At 51.0% G+C, this 19395-nt stretch overlaps 1 long non-coding RNA gene and 5 pseudogenes across 2 annotated transcripts in view; all 6 read left to right on the forward strand.

Moving 5' to 3' along the window:
• LOC144752142 (uncharacterized) overlaps positions 1-2002 on the forward strand; it is a 39696-nt pseudogene extending 37694 nt beyond the window's left edge.
• The window catches only part of LOC144752194 (uncharacterized), a 659734-nt gene that overhangs the window by 245585 nt on the left and 394754 nt on the right, over positions 1-19395 (forward strand). The window lies entirely within an intron of this gene.
• LOC144752143 (uncharacterized) lies at positions 7015-9655 on the forward strand (annotated as a pseudogene).
• Positions 9652-12515, forward strand: LOC144752144 (uncharacterized; annotated as a pseudogene).
• Positions 12532-14953, forward strand: LOC144752145 (uncharacterized; annotated as a pseudogene).
• Positions 15069-19339, forward strand: LOC144752146 (uncharacterized; annotated as a pseudogene).

Genomic DNA, 19395 nt, shown 5'->3' on the forward strand with positions numbered 1-19395 from the left:
GCCACAAATGCAGAGATTCCCCCATGAGTGCAGAGATTCCACCACGAGTGCAGAGATTCCACCACAAGTGTGGAGATTCCACCACAAGTGCAGAGATTCTGCTACAAGTGCAGAAATTCCACCATGAGTGCAGAGATTCTGCCACAAGTGCAGAGATTCCACCATGAGTGTGCAGATTCCATCACGAATGCAGAGATTCCACCATGAGTGCAGAGATTCCACCACGAGTGCGTAGATTCTGCCACGAGTGTAGAGATTCTGCCATAAGTGCAGAGATTCCGCAATGAGTGCAGCGATTCCACTATGAGTGTGGCGATTCCGCCACAGGTGTGGAGATTCCACCATGCTTTGGAGATTCCCCCACAAGTGCAGAGATTCCACCATGAGTGCAGAGATTTTACCACAATTGAGGAGATTCCACCATAAGTGTTTAGATTCCACCACGAAAGTGGCGATTCCACCACGAGTGCAGATATTCTGCCACAAGTGCAGAGATTCCCCCATGAGTGCAGAGATTCCACCACGAGTACAGAGATTCCACCACAAGTGTGGAGATTCCACCACGAGTGCAGAGATTCTGCTACAAGTGCAGAGATTCCACCATGAGTGCAGAGATTCTGCCACAAGTGCAGAGATTCTACCATGAGTGTGGAAATTCCACCACGAATGCAGAGATTCCACCATGAGTGCAGAGATTCCACCATGAGTGCGGAGATTCTGCCACAAGTGTAGAGATTCTGCCATAAGTGCAGAGATTCTTCAAAGAGTGCAGCGATTCCACTACAAGTGTGGCAATTCCGCCACAGGTGTGGAGATTCCACCATGCATTGGAGATTCCCCCCACAAGTGCAGAGATTCCACCATGAGTGCAGAGATTCCACCACAAGTGTGGAGATTCCACCATGAGTGCAGAGATTCTACCACAAGTGAGGAGATTCCACCATGAGTGCAGAGATTCCACCACATGTGTGGAGATTCCACCATGAGTGCAGAGATTCTGCCATAAGTGCAGAGATTCCACCATGAGTGCAGAGATTCCACCACAAGTGTAGAGATTCTACCACGTATGCAGGGATTCCACCACAAGTGTAGCGATTCCACCATGAGTGCAGAGATTCTGCCACAAGTGCAGAGATTCCACCATGAGTTCAGAAATTCTGCCACAAGTGCAGAGATTCCACCAAGAGTGTGGAAATACCACCACGAGTGCAGAGATTCTGCCACGAGTGCAGAGATTCTGCTATGAGTGCAGAGATTCCGCTACAAGTGCAGAGATTCCACTACTCATGCGGAGATTCCACCAGGAGTGTAGAGATTCCGCCATGAGTGCAGAGATTCCGCCATGAGTGCAGGGATTCCACCAGAGTGCAGCGATTCCACCACGAGTGCAGAGATTCCACCACGAGTGTGGAGATTCCACCACAAGTGCAGAGATTCTGCTACAAGTGCAGAAATTCCACCATGAGTGCAGAGATTCTGCCACAAGTGCAGAGATTCCACCATGAGTGTGGAGATTCCATCACTAATGCAGAGATTCCACCATGAGTGCAGAGATTCCACCACGAGTGCGTAGATTCTGCCACGAGTGTAGAGATTCTGCCATAAGTGCAGAGATTCCGCAATGAGTGCAGCGATTCCACTATGAGTGTGGCGATTCCGCCACAGGTGTGGAGATTCCACCATGCATTGGAGATTCCCCCACAAGTGCAGAGATTCCACCATGAGTGCAAAGATTCCACCACGAGTGTGGAGATTCCACCATGAGTGCAGAGATTCCACCACAAGTATGGAGATTCCACCAAGAGTGTGGAGATTTCACCATGAGTGCAGAGATTCCACCATGAGTGTGAAGATTCGGCCACGAGTGCAGAGAATCCACCACGAGTGTGGAGATTCCCCCACGAGTGTCGAGATTCCACCATGAGTATGGAGATTCCGCCATGAGTGCAGAGATTCCGCCATGAGTGCAGGGATTCTGCCAAGAGTGCAGAGATTTACCTAGGAGTGCAGAGATTCTACCACGAGTGTGGAGATTCCACCATGAGTGCAGAGATTCCAGCACAAGTGTGGAGTTTTCACCATGAGTGCAGAGATTCCACCATGAGTGTGAAGATTCGGCCACGAGTGCAGAGAATCCACCACGAGTGTGGAGATTCCCCCACGAGTGTCGAGATTCCACCATGAGTGTGGAGATTCCGCCATGAGTGCAGAGATTCCACCACGAGTGTGGAGATTCCACCACGAGTGCGGAGAGTCCACCATGAGTGCAGAGATTCCAACACTAGTGCGGAGATTCTCCCAGGCGTGTGGAGATTCTGCCACAAGTGTGGAGATTCCACCATGCATGCAGAGATTCTGCCAAGAGTGTAGAGATTACGCCATAAGTGCAGAGATTCCGCCATCAGTGCAGAGCTTCCACCACGAGTATGGAGATTCCGCCACAAATGTGGAGATTTCACCGCGGGAGGGTGGGAGATTCCACCACAAGTGTGGTGATTCCACCATGAGTGCAGAGATTCCACCATGAGTGTTGGGATTGCGCCACGTGTGGGGCGATTCACCCATGATTGTAGAGATTCTGCCACAAGTGCAGAGATTACGCCATGAGTTCAGAGATTCTGCCACAAGTGCAGAGATAACACCATGAGTTTGGAGATTCCACCACGAGTGCAGCGATTCCGCCATGAGTGCAGAGATTTTGCCACAAGTGAGGAGATTCCACCATGAGTGCAGAGATACCACCACGAGTGTGGAGATTCTGCCACAAGTGTGGAGATTCCACCACGCATGCAGAGATTCTGCCACGAGTGTAGAGATTCCGCCATAAGTGCAGAGATTTCGCCATCAGTCCAGAGATTCAACCACGAGTGTGGCGATTCCGCCACAAGTGTAGAGATTCCACCACGTGTGCGGGGATTCCACCACAAGTGTGGCGATTCCACCATGAGTGCAGAGATTCTGCCACAAGTGCAGAGATTCCGCCATGAGTTCAGAAATTCTGCCACAAGTGCAGAGATTCCACCACGAGTGCGGAGATTCCACCACGAGTGCAGAGATTCTGCCACGAGTGCAGAGATTATGCCATTTGTTCGAAGATTCCGCCACAATTGCAGAGATTCCACCAAGAGTGTAGAGATTCTACCACGAGTGCAGAGATTCTGCCACGAGTGCAGAGATTCTGCCATGAGTGCAGAGATTCCGCCACAAGTGCAGAGATTCCACCATGAGTGTGGAGATTCCACCACGAGTGCAGAGATTCTGCCACGAGTGTAGAGATTCCACCATAAGTGCAGGGATTCCACCATCAGTGCAGAGATTCCACCATAAGTGTGAAGATTCCGCCACAAGTGTGGAGATTTCACCACGGGAATGTGGGAGATTCCACCACAAGTGTGGTGATTCCACCATGAGTGCAGAGATTCCACCATGAGTGTTGGGATTCCGCCATGTGTGGAGATTCCGACACAAGTGTGGAGATTCCAATACTCATGCGGAGATTCCACCACTCATGCGGAGATTCCACCAGGAGTGTAGAGATTCCGCCATTAGTGCAGAGATTCCACCATGAGTGCAGAAATCCCACCACAAGTGTGGAGATTCCGCCACAAGTTTGGAGATTCTATCACGTGTGCGGAGATTCCCCCACGAGTGTCGAGATTCCACCATGAGTATGGAGATTCCGCCATGAGTGCAGAGATTCCGCCATGAGTGCAGGGATTCTGCCAAGAGTGCAGAGATTTACCTAGGAGTGCAGAGATTCTACCACGAGTGTGGAGATTCCACCATGAGTGCAGAGATTCCAGCACAAGTGTGGAGTTTTCACCATGAGTGCAGAGATTCCACCATGAGTGTGAAGATTCGGCCACGAGTGCAGAGAATCCACCACGAGTGTGGAGATTCCCCCACGAGTGTCGAGATTCCACCATGAGTGTGGAGATTCCGCCATGAGTGCAGAGATTCCACCACGAGTGTGGAGATTCCACCACGAGTGCGGAGAGTCCACCATGAGTGCAGAGATTCCAACACTAGTGCGGAGATTCTGCCAGGCGTGTGGAGATTCTGCCACAAGTGTGGAGATTCCACCATGCATGCAGAGATTCTGCCAAGAGTGTAGAGATTACGCCATAAGTGCAGAGATTCCGCCATCAGTGCAGAGCTTCCACCACGAGTATGGAGATTCCGCCACAAATGTGGAGATTTCACCGCGGGAGGGTGGGAGATTCCACCACAAGTGTGGTGATTCCACCATGAGTGCAGAGATTCCACCATGAGTGTTGGGATTGCGCCACGTGTGGGGCGATTCACCCATGATTGTAGAGATTCTGCCACAAGTGCAGAGATTACGCCATGAGTTCAGAGATTCTGCCACAAGTGCAGAGATAACACCATGAGTTTGGAGATTCCACCACGAGTGCAGCGATTCCGCCATGAGTGCAGAGATTTTGCCACAAGTGAGGAGATTCCACCATGAGTGCAGAGATACCACCACGAGTGTGGAGATTCTGCCACAAGTGTGGAGATTCCACCACGCATGCAGAGATTCTGCCACGAGTGTAGAGATTCCGCCATAAGTGCAGAGATTTCGCCATCAGTCCAGAGATTCAACCACGAGTGTGGAGATTCCGCCACAAGTGTAGAGATTCCACCACGTGTGCGGGGATTCCACCACAAGTGTGGCGATTCCACCATGAGTGCAGAGATTCTGCCACAAGTGCAGAGATTCCGCCATGAGTTCAGAAATTCTGCCACAAGTGCAGAGATTCCACCACGAGTGCGGAGATTCCACCACGAGTGCAGAGATTCTGCCACGAGTGCAGAGATTATGCCATTTGTTCGAAGATTCCGCCACAATTGCAGAGATTCCACCAAGAGTGTAGAGATTCTACCACGAGTGCAGAGATTCTGCCACGAGTGCAGAGATTCTGCCATGAGTGCAGAGATTCCGCCACAAGTGCAGAGATTCCACCATGAGTGTGGAGATTCCACCACGAGTGCAGAGATTCTGCCACGAGTGTAGAGATTCCACCATAAGTGCAGGGATTCCACCATCAGTGCAGAGATTCCACCATAAGTGTGAAGATTCCGCCACAAGTGTGGAGATTTCACCACGGGAATGTGGGAGATTCCACCACAAGTGTGGTGATTCCACCATGAGTGCAGAGATTCCACCATGAGTGTTGGGATTCCGCCATGTGTGGAGATTCCGACACAAGTGTGGAGATTCCAATACTCATGCGGAGATTCCACCACTCATGCGGAGATTCCACCAGGAGTGTAGAGATTCCGCCATTAGTGCAGAGATTCCACCATGAGTGCAGAAATCCCACCACAAGTGTGGAGATTCCGCCACAAGTTTGGAGATTCTATCACGTGTGCGGAGATTCCGCCACAAGTGTATAGATTCCACCATGAGTGCAGAGATTCCACCATGAGTGTGGAGACTCCACCATGGGTGCAGAGATTCTGCCATAAGTGCAGAGATTCCGCCATGAGTGCAGAGATTCCACCACAAGTGTGGAGATTCCACCACAAGTGAAGAGATTCCACCATGCGTGCGGGGATTCCACCGCGAGTGTGGCGATTCACCCATGAGTGCAGAGATTCTGCCACAAGTGCAGAGATTACACCTTGAGTTCAGAGATTCTGCCACAAGTGCAGAGATAACACCACGAGTGTGGAGATTCCACCATGAGTGCGGAGATTCTGCCTTACGTGCAGAGATTCCACCATGAGTGCAGAGCTTCCACCACAAGTGTGGAGATTTCACCACAAGTGTAGAGATTCGACCATGCGTGCTGGGATTCCACCACGAGTGTGGCGATTCCACCATGAGTGCAGAGATTCTGCCACAAGTGCAGAGATAACACCACAAGTGTGGAGATTCCACCACTAGTGGAGAGATTCTGCCATGAGTGCAGAAATTCCGCCATAAGTGCAGAGATTCCGCCAGAAGTGAGGAGATTCCACCATGAGTGCCAAGATTCCACCACTAGTGTTTTGATTCCACCATGAGTGCGGAGATTCTGCCTTACGTGCAGAGATTCCACCATGAGTGCAGAGCTTCCACCACAAGTGTGGAGATTTCACCACAAGTGTAGAGATTCGACCATGCGTGCTGGGATTCCACCACGAGTGTGGCGATTCCACCATGAGTGCAGAAATTATGCCACAAGTGCAGAGATTCTGCCATGAGTTCAGAGATTCTGCCACAAGTGCAGAGATTCCGCCATAAGTGCAGAGATTCCGCCATCAGTGCAGAGCTACCACCACGAGTATGGAGATTCCGCCACAAATGTGGAGATTTCCCCGCGGGAGGGTGGGAGATTCCACCACAAGTGTGGTGATTCCACCATGAGTGCAGAGATTCCACCATGAGTGTTGGGATTGCGCCACGTGTGGAGATTCCGACACAAGTGTGGAGATTCCACTATTGATGCGGAGATCCCACCAGGAGTGTAGAGATTCCGCCATTAGTGCAGAGATTCCACCATGAGTGTAGAAATTCCACCAGGAGTGTGGAGATTCCACCACAAGTATGGAGATTCCATCACGTGTGCGGTGATTCCGCTACAAGTGTATAGATTCCACTATGAGTACAGAGATTCCACCACGAGTGTGGAGACTCCACCATGAGTGCGGAGATTCTGCCATAAGTGCAGATATTCTGCTAGAAGTGCAGAGATTCCACCACAAGTGTGGAGATTCCACCACAAGTGTAGAGATTCCACCATGCGTGCGGGGATTTGCACCGCGAGTGTGGCGATTCACCCATGATTGTAGAGATTCTGCCACAAGTGCAGAGATTACGCCATGAGTTCAGAGATTCTGCCACAAGTGCAGAGATAACACCATGAGTGTGGAGATTCCACCACGAGTGCAGAGATTCTGCCACGAGTGCAGAGATTCCGCCATGAGTGCAGAGATTTTGCCACAAGTGAGGAGATTCCACCATGAGTGCAGAGATACCACCACGAGTATGGAGATTCTGCCACAAGTGTGGAGATTCCACCACGCATGCAGAGATTCTGCCACGAGTGTAGAGATTCCGCCATAAGTGCAGAGATTTCGCCATCAGTCCAGAGATTCAACCACGAGTGTGGAGATTCCGCCACAAGTGTAGAGATTCCACCACGTGTGCGGGGATTCCACCACAAGTGTGGCGATTCCACCATGTGTGCAGAGATTCTGCCACAAGTGCAGAGATTCCGCCATGAGTTCAGAAATTCTGCCACAAGTGCAGAGATTCCACCACGAGTGCGGAGATTCCACCACGAGTGCAGAGATTCTGCCACGAGTGCAGAGATTATGCCATTTGTGCAGAGATTCCGCCACAATTGCAGAGATTCCACCAAGAGTGTAGAGATTCTACCACGAGTGCAGAGATTCTGCCACGAGTGCAGAGATTCTGCCATGAGTGCAGAGATTCCGCCACAAGTGCAGAGATTCCACCATGAGTGTGGAAATTCCACCACGAGTGCAGAGATTCTGCCACGAGTGTAGAGATTCCACCATAAGTGCAGAGATTCCACCATCAGTGCAGAGATTCCACCATAAGTGTGAAGATTCCGCCACAAGTGTGGAGATTTCACCACGGGAATGTGGGAGATTCCACCACAAGTGTGGTGATTCCACCATGAGTGCAGAGATTCCACCATGAGTGTTGGGATTCCGCCACGTGTGGAGATTCCGACACAAGTGTGGAGATTCCATCACTCATGCGGAGATTCCACCACTCATGCGGAGATTCCACCAGGAGTGTAGAGATTCCGCCATTAGTGCAGAGATTCCACCATGAGTGGAGAAATTCCACCACAAGTGTGGAGATTCCGCCACAAGTTTGGAGATTCTATCACGTGTGCGGAGATTCCGCCACAAGTGTATAGATTCCACCATGAGTGCAGAGATTCCACCATGAGTGTGGAGACTCCACCATGGGTGCAGAGATTCTGCCATAAGTGCAGAGATTCCGCCATGAGTGCAGAGATTCCACCACAAGTGTGGAGATTCCACCACAAGTGTAGAGATTCCACCATGCGTGCGGGGATTCCACCGCGAGTGTGGCGATTCACCCATGAGTGCAGAGATTCTGCCACAAGTGCAGAGATTACACCTTGAGTTCAGAGATTCTGCCACAAGTGCAGAGATAACACCACGAGTGTGGAGATTCCACTACTAGTGCAGAGATTCTGCCACGAGTGCAGAGATTCCGCCATAAGTGCAGAGATTCCGCCAGAAGTGAGGAGATTCCACCATGAGTGCCAAGATTCCACCACGAGTGTTGAGATTCCACCATGAGTGCGGAGATTCTGCCTTACGTGCAGAGATTCCACCATGAGTGCAGAGCTTCCACCACAAGTGTGGAGATTTCACCACAAGTGTAGAGATTCGACCGTGCGTGCTGGGATTCCACCACGAGTGTGGCGATTCCACCATGAGTGCAGAGATTCTGCCACAAGTGCAGAGATAACACCACAAGTGTGGAGATTCCACCACTAGTGGAGAGATTCTGCCATGAGTGCAGAAATTCCGCCATAAGTGCAGAGATTCCGCCAGAAGTGAGGAGATTCCACCATGAGTGCCAAGATTCCACCACTAGTGTTTTGATTCCACCATGAGTGCGGAGATTCTGCCTTACGTGCAGAGATTCCACCATGAGTGCAGAGCTTCCACCACAAGTGTAGAGATTCGACCATGAGTGCTGGGATTCCACCACGAGTGTGGCGATTCCACCATGAGTGCAGAAATTATGCCACAAGTGCAGAGATTCTGCCATGAGTTCAGAGATTCTGCCACAAGTGCAGAGATTCAACCACGAGTGCGGAGATTCCACCACGAGTGCAGAGATTCTGCCACGAGTGCAGAGATTCCGCCAATAGTGCAGAGATTCCGCCAGAAGTGCAGAGATTCCACCACGAGTGTGGAGATTCCACCACAAGTGCGGAGATTCCACCATGAGTGCAGAGATTCCACCACAAGTGCGGAGATTCTGCCACAAGTGTAGAGATTCTGCCATAAGTGTAGAGATTCCGCCATGAGTGCAGAGATTCCACCACGAGTGTGAAGATTCCACCACAAGTGTGGAGATTCTGCCACAAGTGTGGAGATTCCACCACGCATGCGGAGATTCCACCACTCATGCGGAGATTCCACCAGGAGTGTAGAGATTCCGCCATTAGTGCAGAGATTCCACCATGAGTGCAGAAATTCCACCACAAGTGTGGAGATTCCGCCACAAGTTTGGAGATTCTATCACGTGTGCGGAGATTCCGCCACAAGTGTATAGATTCCACCATGAGTGCAGAGATTCCACCATGAGTGTGGAGACTCCACCATGGGTGCAGAGATTCTGCCATAAGTGCAGAGATTCCGCCATGAGTGCAGAGATTCCACCACAAGTGTGGAGATTCCACCACAAGTGTAGAGATTCCACCATGCGTGCGGGGATTCCACCGCGAGTGTGGCGATTCACCCATGAGTGCAGAGATTCTGCCACAAGTGCAGAGATTACACCTTGAGTTCAGAGATTCTGCCACAAGTGCAGAGATAACACCACGAGTGTGGAGATTCCACTACTAGTGCAGAGATTCTGCCACGAGTGCAGAGATTCCGCCATAAGTGCAGAGATTCCGCCAGAAGTGAGGAGATTCCACCATGAGTGCCAAGATTCCACCACGAGTGTTGAGATTCCACCATGAGTGCGGAGATTCTGCCTTACGTGCAGAGATTCCACCATGAGTGCAGAGCTTCCACCACAAGTGTGGAGATTTCACCACAAGTGTAGAGATTCGACCGTGCGTGCTGGGATTCCACCACGAGTGTGGCGATTCCACCATGAGTGCAGAGATTCTGCCACAAGTGCAGAGATAACACCACAAGTGTGGAGATTCCACCACTAGTGGAGAGATTCTGCCATGAGTGCAGAAATTCCGCCATAAGTGCAGAGATTCCGCCAGAAGTGAGGAGATTCCACCATGAGTGCCAAGATTCCACCACTAGTGTTTTGATTCCACCATGAGTGCGGAGATTCTGCCTTACGTGCAGAGATTCCACCATGAGTGCAGAGCTTCCACCACAAGTGTAGAGATTCGACCATGAGTGCTGGGATTCCACCACGAGTGTGGCGATTCCACCATGAGTGCAGAAATTATGCCACAAGTGCAGAGATTCTGCCATGAGTTCAGAGATTCTGCCACAAGTGCAGAGATTCAACCACGAGTGCGGAGATTCCACCACGAGTGCAGAGATTCTGCCACGAGTGCAGAGATTCCGCCAATAGTGCAGAGATTCCGCCAGAAGTGCAGAGATTCCACCACGAGTGTGGAGATTCCACCCCAAGTGCGGAGATTCCACCATGAGTGCAGAGATTCCACCACAAGTGCGGAGATTCTGCCACAAGTGTAGAGATTCTGCCATAAGTGTAGAGATTCCGCCATGAGTGCAGAGATTCCACCACGAGTGTGAAGATTCCACCACAAGTGTGGAGATTCTGCCACAAGTGTGGAGATTCCACCACGCATGCAGAGATTCTGCCACGAGTGTAGAGATTCCGCCATAAGTGCAGAGATTCCACCATCAGTGCAGAGATTCCACCATAAGTGTGAAGATTCCACCACAAGTGTGGAGATTTCACCACGGGAATGTGGGAGATTCCACCACAAGTGTGGTGATTCCGCCATGAGTGCAGAGATTCCACCATGAGTGTTGGGATTCCGCCGCGTGTGGAGATTCCGACACAAGTGTGGAGATTCCATCACTCATGCGGAGATTCCACCACTCATGCGGAGATTCCACCAGGAGTGTAGAGATTCCGCCATGAGTGCAGAGATTCCGCCATGAGTGCAGAGATTCCGCCATGAGTGCAGGGATTCCACCAGAGTGCAGCGATTCCACCACGAGTGCAGAGATTCCACCATGAGTGTGGAGATTCCATCACTAATGCAGAGATTCCACCATGAGTGCAGAGATTCCACCACGAGTGCGTAGATTCTGCCACGAGTGTAGAGATTCTGCCATAAGTGCAGAGATTCCGCAATGAGTGCAGCGATTCCACTATGAGTGCAGCGATTCCGCCACAGGTGTGGAGATTCCACCATGCATTGGAGATTCCCCCACAAGTGCAGAGATTCCACCATGAGTGCAGAGATTCCACCACGAGTGTGGAGATTCCACCATGAGTGCAGAGATTCCACCACAAGTATGGAGATTCCACCAAGAGTGTGGAGATTTCACCAGGAGTGCAGAGATTCCACCATGAGTGTGAAGATTCGGCCACAAGTGCAGAGAATCCACCACGAGTGTGGAGATTCCCCCACGAGTGTCGAGATTCCACCATGAGTATGGAGATTCCGCCATGAGTGCAGAGATTCCGCCATGAGTGCAGGGATTCTGCCAAGAGTGCAGAGATTTACCCAGGAGTGCAGAGATTCTACCACGAGTGTGGAGATTCCACCATGAGTTCAGAGATTCCACCACAAGTGTGGAGTTTTCACCATGAGTGCAGAGATTCCACCATGAGTGTGAAGATTCGGCCACAAGTGCAGAGAATCCACCACGAGTGTCGAGATTCTGCCACGAGTGCAGAAATTCCGCCATAAGTGCAGAGATTCTGCCAGAAGTGAGGAGATTCCACCATGAGTGCCAAGATTCCACCACTAGTGTTTTGATTCCACCATGAGTGAAGAGATTCTGCCTTACGTGCAGAGATTCCACCATGAGTGCAGAGCTTCCACCACAAGTGTGGAGATTTCACCACAAGTGTAGAGATTCGACCATGCGTGCTGGGATTCCACCACGAGTGTGGCGATTCCACCATGAGTGCAGAAATTATGCCACAAGTGCAGAGATTCTGCCATGAGTTCAGAGATTCTGCCACAAGTGCAGAGATTCAACCACGAGTGTGGAGATTCCACCACGAGTGCAGAGATTCTGCCACGAGTGCAGAGATTCCGCCAATAGTGCAGAGATTCCGCCAGAAGTGCAGAGATTCCACCACGAGTGTGGAGATTCCACCACAAGTGCGGAGATTCCACCATGAGTGCAGAGATTCCACCACAAGTGCGGAGATTCTGCCACAAGTGTAGAGATTCTGCCATAAGTGTAGAGATTCCGCCATGAGTGCAGAGATTCCACCACGAGTGTGAAGATTCCACCACAAGTGTGGAGATTCTGCCACAAGTGTGGAGATTCCACCACGCATGCAGAGATTCTGCCACGAGTGTAGAGATTCTGCCATAAGTGCAGAGATTCCACCATCAGTGCAGAGATTCCACCATAAGTGTGAAGATTCCACCACAAGTGTGGAGATTTCACCACGGGAATGTGGGAGATTCCACCACAAGTGTGGTGATTCCGCCATGAGTGCAGAGATTCCACCATGAGTGTTGGGATTCCGCCACGTGTGGAGATTCCGACACAAGTGTGGAGATTCCATCACTCATGCGGAGATTCCACCACTCATGCGGAGATTCCACCAGGAGTGTAGAGATTCCGCCATGAGTGCAGAGATTCCGCCATGAGTGCAGAGATTCCGCCATGAGTGCAGGGATTCCACCAGAGTGCAGCGATTCCACCACGAGTGCAGAGATTCCACCATGAGTGTGGAGATTCCATCACTAATGCAGAGATTCCACCATGAGTGCAGAGATTCCACCACGAGTGGGTAGATTCTGCCACGAGTGTAGAGATTCTGCCATAAGTGCAGAGATTCCGCAATGAGTGCAGCGATTCCACTATGAGTGCGGCGATTCCGCCACAGGTGTGGAGATTCCACCATGCATTGGAGATTCCCCCACAAGTGCAGAGATTCCACCATGAGTGCAGAGATTCCACCACGAGTGTGGAGATTCCACCATGAGTGCAGAGATTCCACCACAAGTATGGAGATTCCACCAAGAGTGTGGAGATTTCACCAGAAGTGCAGAGATTCCACCATGAGTGTGAAGATTCGGCCACAAGTGCAGAGAATCCACCACGAGTGTGGAGATTCCCCCACGAGTGTCGAGATTCCACCATGAGTATGGAGATTCCGCCATGAGTGCAGAGATTCCGCCATGAGTGCAGGGATTCTGCCAAGAGTGCAGAGATTTACCCAGGAGTGCAGAGATTCTACCACGAGTGTGGAGATTCCACCATGAGTGCAGAGATTCCACCACAAGTGTGGAGTTTTCACCATGAGTGCAGAGATTCCACCATGAGTGTGAAGATTCGGCCACAAGTGCAGAGAATCCACCACGAGTGTGGAGATTCCCCCACGAGTGTCGAGATTCCACCATGAGTGTGGAGATTCCGCCATGAGTGCAGAGATACCGCTACAAGTGCAGAGATTCCACCACGAGTGTGGAGATTCCACCACGAGTGCGGATAGTCCACCATGAGTGCAGAGATTCCAACACTAGTGCGGAGATTCTGCCAGGCGTGTGGAGATTCTGCCACAAGTGTGGAGATTCCACCATGCATGCAGAGATTTTGCCACGAGTGTAGAGATTCCGCCATAAATGCAGAGATTCCGCCATCAGTGCAGAGCTTCCACCACGAGTATGGAGATTCCGCCACAAATGCGGAGATTTCACCACGGGAGGGTGGGAGATTCCACCACAAGTGTGGTGATTCCACCATGAGTGCAGAGATTCCACCATGAGTGTTGGGATTGCGCCACGTGTGGAGATTCCGACACAAGTGTGGAGATTCCACTATTGATGCGGAGATCCCACCAGGAGTGTAGAGATTCCGCCATTAGTGCAGAGATTCCACCATGAGTGCATAAATTCCACCAGGAGTGTGGAGATTCCGCCACAAGTATGGAGATTCTATCACGTGTGCGGTGATTCCGCTACAAGTGTATAGATTCCACTATGAGTGCAGAGATTCCACCACGAGTGTGGAGACTCCACCATGAGTGCGGAGATTCTGCCATAAGTGCAGATATTCCGCTAGAAGTGCAGAGATTCCACCACAAGTGTGGAGATTCCACCACTAGTGTAGAGATTCCACCATGCGTGCGGGGATTTGCACCGCGAGTGTGGCGATTCACCCATGATTGTAGAGATTCTGCCACAAGTGCAGAGATTACGCCATGAGTTCAGAGATTCTGCCACAAGTGCAGAGATAACACCATGAGTGTGGAGATTCCACCACGAGTGCAGAGATTCTGCCACGAGTGCAGAGATTCCGCCATGAGTGCAGAGATTCCACCACAAGTGTGGAGATTCCACCAAGAGTGTGGAGTTTTCACCATGAGTGCAGAGATTCCACCATGAGTGTGAAGATTCGGCCACGAGTGCAGAGAATCCACCACGAGTGTGGAGATTCCCCCACGAGTGTCGAGATTCCACCATGAGTGTGGAGATTCCGCCATGAGTGCAGAGATTCCACCATGAGTGCAGGGATTCCACCAGAGTGCAGCGATTCCACCACAAGTGCAGAGATTCCACCACGAGTGTGGAGATTCCACCACAAGTACAGAGATTCTGCTACACGTGCAGAAATTCCACCATGAGTGCAGAGATTCTGCCACAAGTGCAGAGATTCCACCATGAGTGTGGAGATTCAATCACTAATGCAGAGATTCCACCATGAGTGCAGAGATTCCACCACGAGTGCGTAGATTCTGCCACGAGTGTAGAGATTCTGCCATAAGTGCAGAGATTCCGCAATGAGTGCAGCGATTCCACTATGAGTGTGGCGATTCCGCCACAGGTGTGGAGATTCCACCATGCATTGGAGATTCCCCCACAAGTGCAGATATTCCACCATAAGTGCAGAGATTCCACCACGAGTGTGGAGATTCCACCATGAGTGCAGAGATTCCACCACAAGTATGATGATTCCACCAAGAGTGTGGAGATTTCACCATGAGTGCAGAGATTCCACCATGAGTGTGAAGATTCGGCCACGAGTGCAGAGATTCCGCCATGAGTATGGAGATTCCGCCATGAGTGCAGAGATTCCGCCATGAGTGCAGGGATTCCACCAGAGTGCAGCGATTCCACCACGAGTGTGGAGATTCCACCATGTGAGTGGCGATTCCACCACGAGTGCAGAGATTCTGCCACAAATGCAGAGATTCCCCCATGAGTGCAGAGATTCCACCACGAGTGCAGAGATTCCACCACGAGTGTGGAGATTCTACCACAAGTGCAGAGATTCTGCTACAAGTGCAGAAATTCCACCATGAGTGCAGAGATTCTGCCACAAGTGCAGAGATTCCACCATGAGTGCGCAGATTCCATCACGAATGCAGAGATTCCACCATGAGTGCAGAGATTCCACCACGAGTGCGTAGATTCTGCCACGAGTGTAGAGATTCTGCCATGAGTGCAGAGATTCCGCAATGAGTGCAGCAATTCCACTATGAGTGTGGCGATTCCGCCACAGGTGTGGAGATTCTACCATGCATTGGAGATTCCCCCACAAGTGCAGAGATTCCACCACGAGTGCAGATATTCTGCCACAAGTGCAGAGATTCCCCCATGAGTGCAGAGATTCCACCACGAGTACAGAGATTCCACCACAAGTGTGGAGATTCCACCAAGAGTGCAGAGATTCTGCTACAAGTGCAGAGATTCCACCATGAGTGCAGAGATTCTGCCACAAGTGCAGAGATTCTACCATGAGTGTGGAGATTCCACCACGAATGCGGAGATTCCACCATGAGTGCAGAGATTCCACCATGAGTGCGGAGATTCTGCCACGAGTGTAGAGATTCTGCCATAAGTGCAGAGATTCTTCCAAGAGTGCAGCGATTCCACTACAAGTGTGGCAATTCCCCACAGGTGTGGAGATTCCACCATGCATTGGAGATTCCCCCCACAGTGCAGAGATTCCACCATGAGCGCAGAGATTCCACCACGAGTGTGGAGATTCCACCATGAGTGCAGAGATTCTACCACAAGTGAGGAGATTCCACCATGAGTGCAGAGATTCCACCACATGTGTGGAGATTCCACCATGAGTGCAGAGATTCTGCCATAAGTGCAGAGATTCCACCATGAGTGCCGAGATTCCACCACAAGTGTGGAGATTCCACCACAAGTGTAGAGATTCTACCACGTGTGCAGGGATTCCACCACAAGTGTAGCGATTCCACCATGAGTGCATAGATTCTGCCACAAGTGCAGAGATTCCACCATGAGTTCAGAAATTCTGCCACAAGTGCAGAGATTCCACCAAGAGTGTGGAGATACCACCACGAGTGCAGAGATTCTGCCACGAGTGCAGAGATTCTGCCATGAGTGCAGAGATTCCGCTACAAGTGCAGAGATTCCACCACGAGTGTGGAGATTCCACCACGAGTGCAGAGAGTCCACCATGAGTGCAGAGATTCCAACACTAGTGCGGAGATTCTGCCAGGCGTCTGGAGATTCTGCCACAAGTGTGGAGATTCCACCATGCATGCAGAGATTCTGCCACGAGTGTAGAGATTCCGCCATAAGTGCAGAGATTCCGCCATCAGTGCAGAGCTTCCACCACGAGTATGGAGATTCCGCCACAAATGTGGAGATTTCACCACGGGAGGGTGGGAGATTCCACCACAAGTGTGGTGATTCCACCATGAGTGCAGAGATTCCACCATGAGTGTTGGGATTGCGCCACGTGTGGAGATTCCGACACAAGTGTGGAGATTCCACTATTGATGCGGAGATTCCACCAGGAGTGTAGAGATTCCGCCATTAGTGCAGAGATTCCACCATGAGTGCAGAAATTCCACCAGGAGTGTGGAGATTCCGCCACAAGTATGGAGATTCTATCACGTGTGCGGTGATTCCGCCACAAGGGTATAGATTCCACTTTGAGTGCAGAGATTCTACCACGAGTGTGGAGACTCCACCATGAGTGCAGAGATTCTGCCATAAGTGCAGGTATTCCGCCAGAAGTGCAGAGATTCCACCACAAGTGTGGAGATTCAACCACAAGTGTAGAGATTCCACCATGCGTGCGGGGATTTGCACCGCAAGTGTGGCGATTCACCCATGATTGTAGAGATTCTGCCACAAGTGCAGAGATTACGCCATGAGTTCAGAGATTCTGCCACAAGTGCAGAGATAACACCATAAGTGTGGAGATTCCACCACGAGTGCAGAGATTCTGCCACGAGTGCAGAGATTCCGCCATGAGTGCAGAGATTTTGCCACAAGTGAGGAGATTCCACCATGAGTGCAGAGATACCACCACGAGTGTTAAGATTCTGCCACAAGTGTGGAGATTCCACCACGCATGCAGAGATTCTGCCACGAGTGTAGAGATTCCGCCATAAGTGCAGAGATTTTGCCATCAGTCCAGAAATTCAACCACGAGTGTGGAGATTCCGCCACAAGTGTAGAGATTCCACCACGTGTGCGGGGATTCCACCACAAGTGTGGCGATTCCACCATGAGTGCAGAGATTCTGCCACAAGTGCAGAGATTCCGCCATGAGTTCAGAAATTCTGCCACAAGTGCAGAGATTCCACCACGAGTGCGGAGATTCCACCACGAGTGCAGAGATTCCGCCACGAGTGCAGAGATTATGCCATTTGTGCAGAGATTCCGCCACAATTGCAGAGATTCCACCAAGAGTGTAGAGATTCTACCACGAGTGCAGAGATTCTGCCACGAGTGCAGAGATTCTGCCATGAGTGCAGAGATTCCGCCACAAGTGCAGAGATTCCACCATGAGTGTGGAGATTCTGCCACGAGTGTAGAGAATCCACCATAAGTGCAGAGATTCCACCATCAGTGCAGAGATTCCACCATAAGTGTGAAGATTCCGCCACAAGTGTGGAGATTTCACCACGGGAATGTGGGAGATTCCACCACAAGTGTGGTGATTCCTCCATGAGTGTAGAGATTCCACCATGAGTGTTGGGATTCCGCCACGTGTGGAGATTCCGACACAAGTGTGGAGATTCCATCACTCATGTGGAGATTCCACCACTCATGCGGAGATTCCACCAGGAGTGTAGAGATTCCGCCATGAGTGCAGAGATTCCGCCATGAGTGCAGGGATTCCACCAGAGTGCAGCGATTCCACCACGAGTGCAGAGATTCCACCACGAGTGTGGAGATTCCACCACAAGTGCAGAGATTCTGCTACAAGTGCAGAAATTCCACCATGAGTGCAGAGATTCTGCCACAAGTGCAGAAATTCCACCATGAGTGTGGAGATTCCATCACTAATGCAGAGATTCCACCATGAGTGCAGAGATTCCACCACGAGTGCGTAGATTCTGCCACGAGTGTAGAGATTCTGCCATAAGTGCAGAGATTCCGCAATGAGTGCAGCGATTCCACTATGAGTGTGGCGATTCCGCCACAGGTGTGGAGATTCCACCATGCATTGGAGATTCCCCCACAAGTGCAGAGATTCCACCATGAGTGCAGAGATTCCACCACGAGTGTGGAGATTCCACCAAGAGTGTGGAGATTTCACCAGGAGTGCAGAGATTCCACCATGAGTGTGAAGATTCGGCCATGAGTGCAGAGAATCCACCACGAGTGTGGAGATTCCCCCACGAGTGTCGAGATTCCACCATGAGTATGGAGATTCCGCCATGAGTGCAGAGATTCCGCCATGAGTGCCGGGATTCTGCCAAGAGTGCAGAGATTTACCCAGGAGTGCAGAGATTCTACCACGAGTGTGGAGATTCCACCATGAGTGCAGAGATTCCACCACAAGTGTGGAGTTTTCACCATGAGTGCAGAGATTCCACCATGAGTGTGAAGATTCGGCCACGAGTGCAGAGAATCCACCACGAGTGTGGAGATTCCCCCACGAGTGTCGAGATTCCACCATGAGTGTGGAGATTCCGCCATGAGTGCAGAGATTCCGCTACAAGTGCAGAGATTCCACCACGAGTGTGGAGATTCCACCACGAGTGCGGAGAGTCCACCATGAGTGCAGAGATTCCAACACTAGTGCGGAGATTCTGCCAGGCGTGTGGAGATTCTGCCACAAGTGTGGAGATTCCACCATGCATGCAGAGATTCTGCCACGAGTGTAGAGATTCCGCCATAAGTGCAGAGATTCCGCCATCAGTGCAGAGCTTTCACCACGAGTATGGAGATTCCGCCACAAATCTGGAGATTTCACCACGGGAGGGTGGGAGATTCCACCACAAGTGTGGTGATTCCACCATGAGTGCAGAGATTCCACCATGAGTGTTGGGATTGCGCCACGTGTGGAGATTCCGACACAAGTGTGGAGATTCCACTATTGATGCGGAGATCCCACCAGGAGTGTAGAGATTCCGCCATTAGTGCAGAGATTCCACCATGAGTGCAGAAATTCCACCAGGAGTGTGGAGATTCCGCCACAAGTATGGAGATTCTATCACGTGTGCGGTGATTCCGCTACAGGTGTATAGATTCCACTATGAGTGCAGAGATTCCACCACGAGTGTGGAGACTCCACCATGAGTGC

Source organism: Lissotriton helveticus, chromosome 4_2 (assembly GCF_964261635.1).
Source record: "Lissotriton helveticus chromosome 4_2, aLisHel1.1, whole genome shotgun sequence".
Classification (NCBI taxonomy): domain Eukaryota; kingdom Metazoa; phylum Chordata; class Amphibia; order Caudata; family Salamandridae; genus Lissotriton; species Lissotriton helveticus.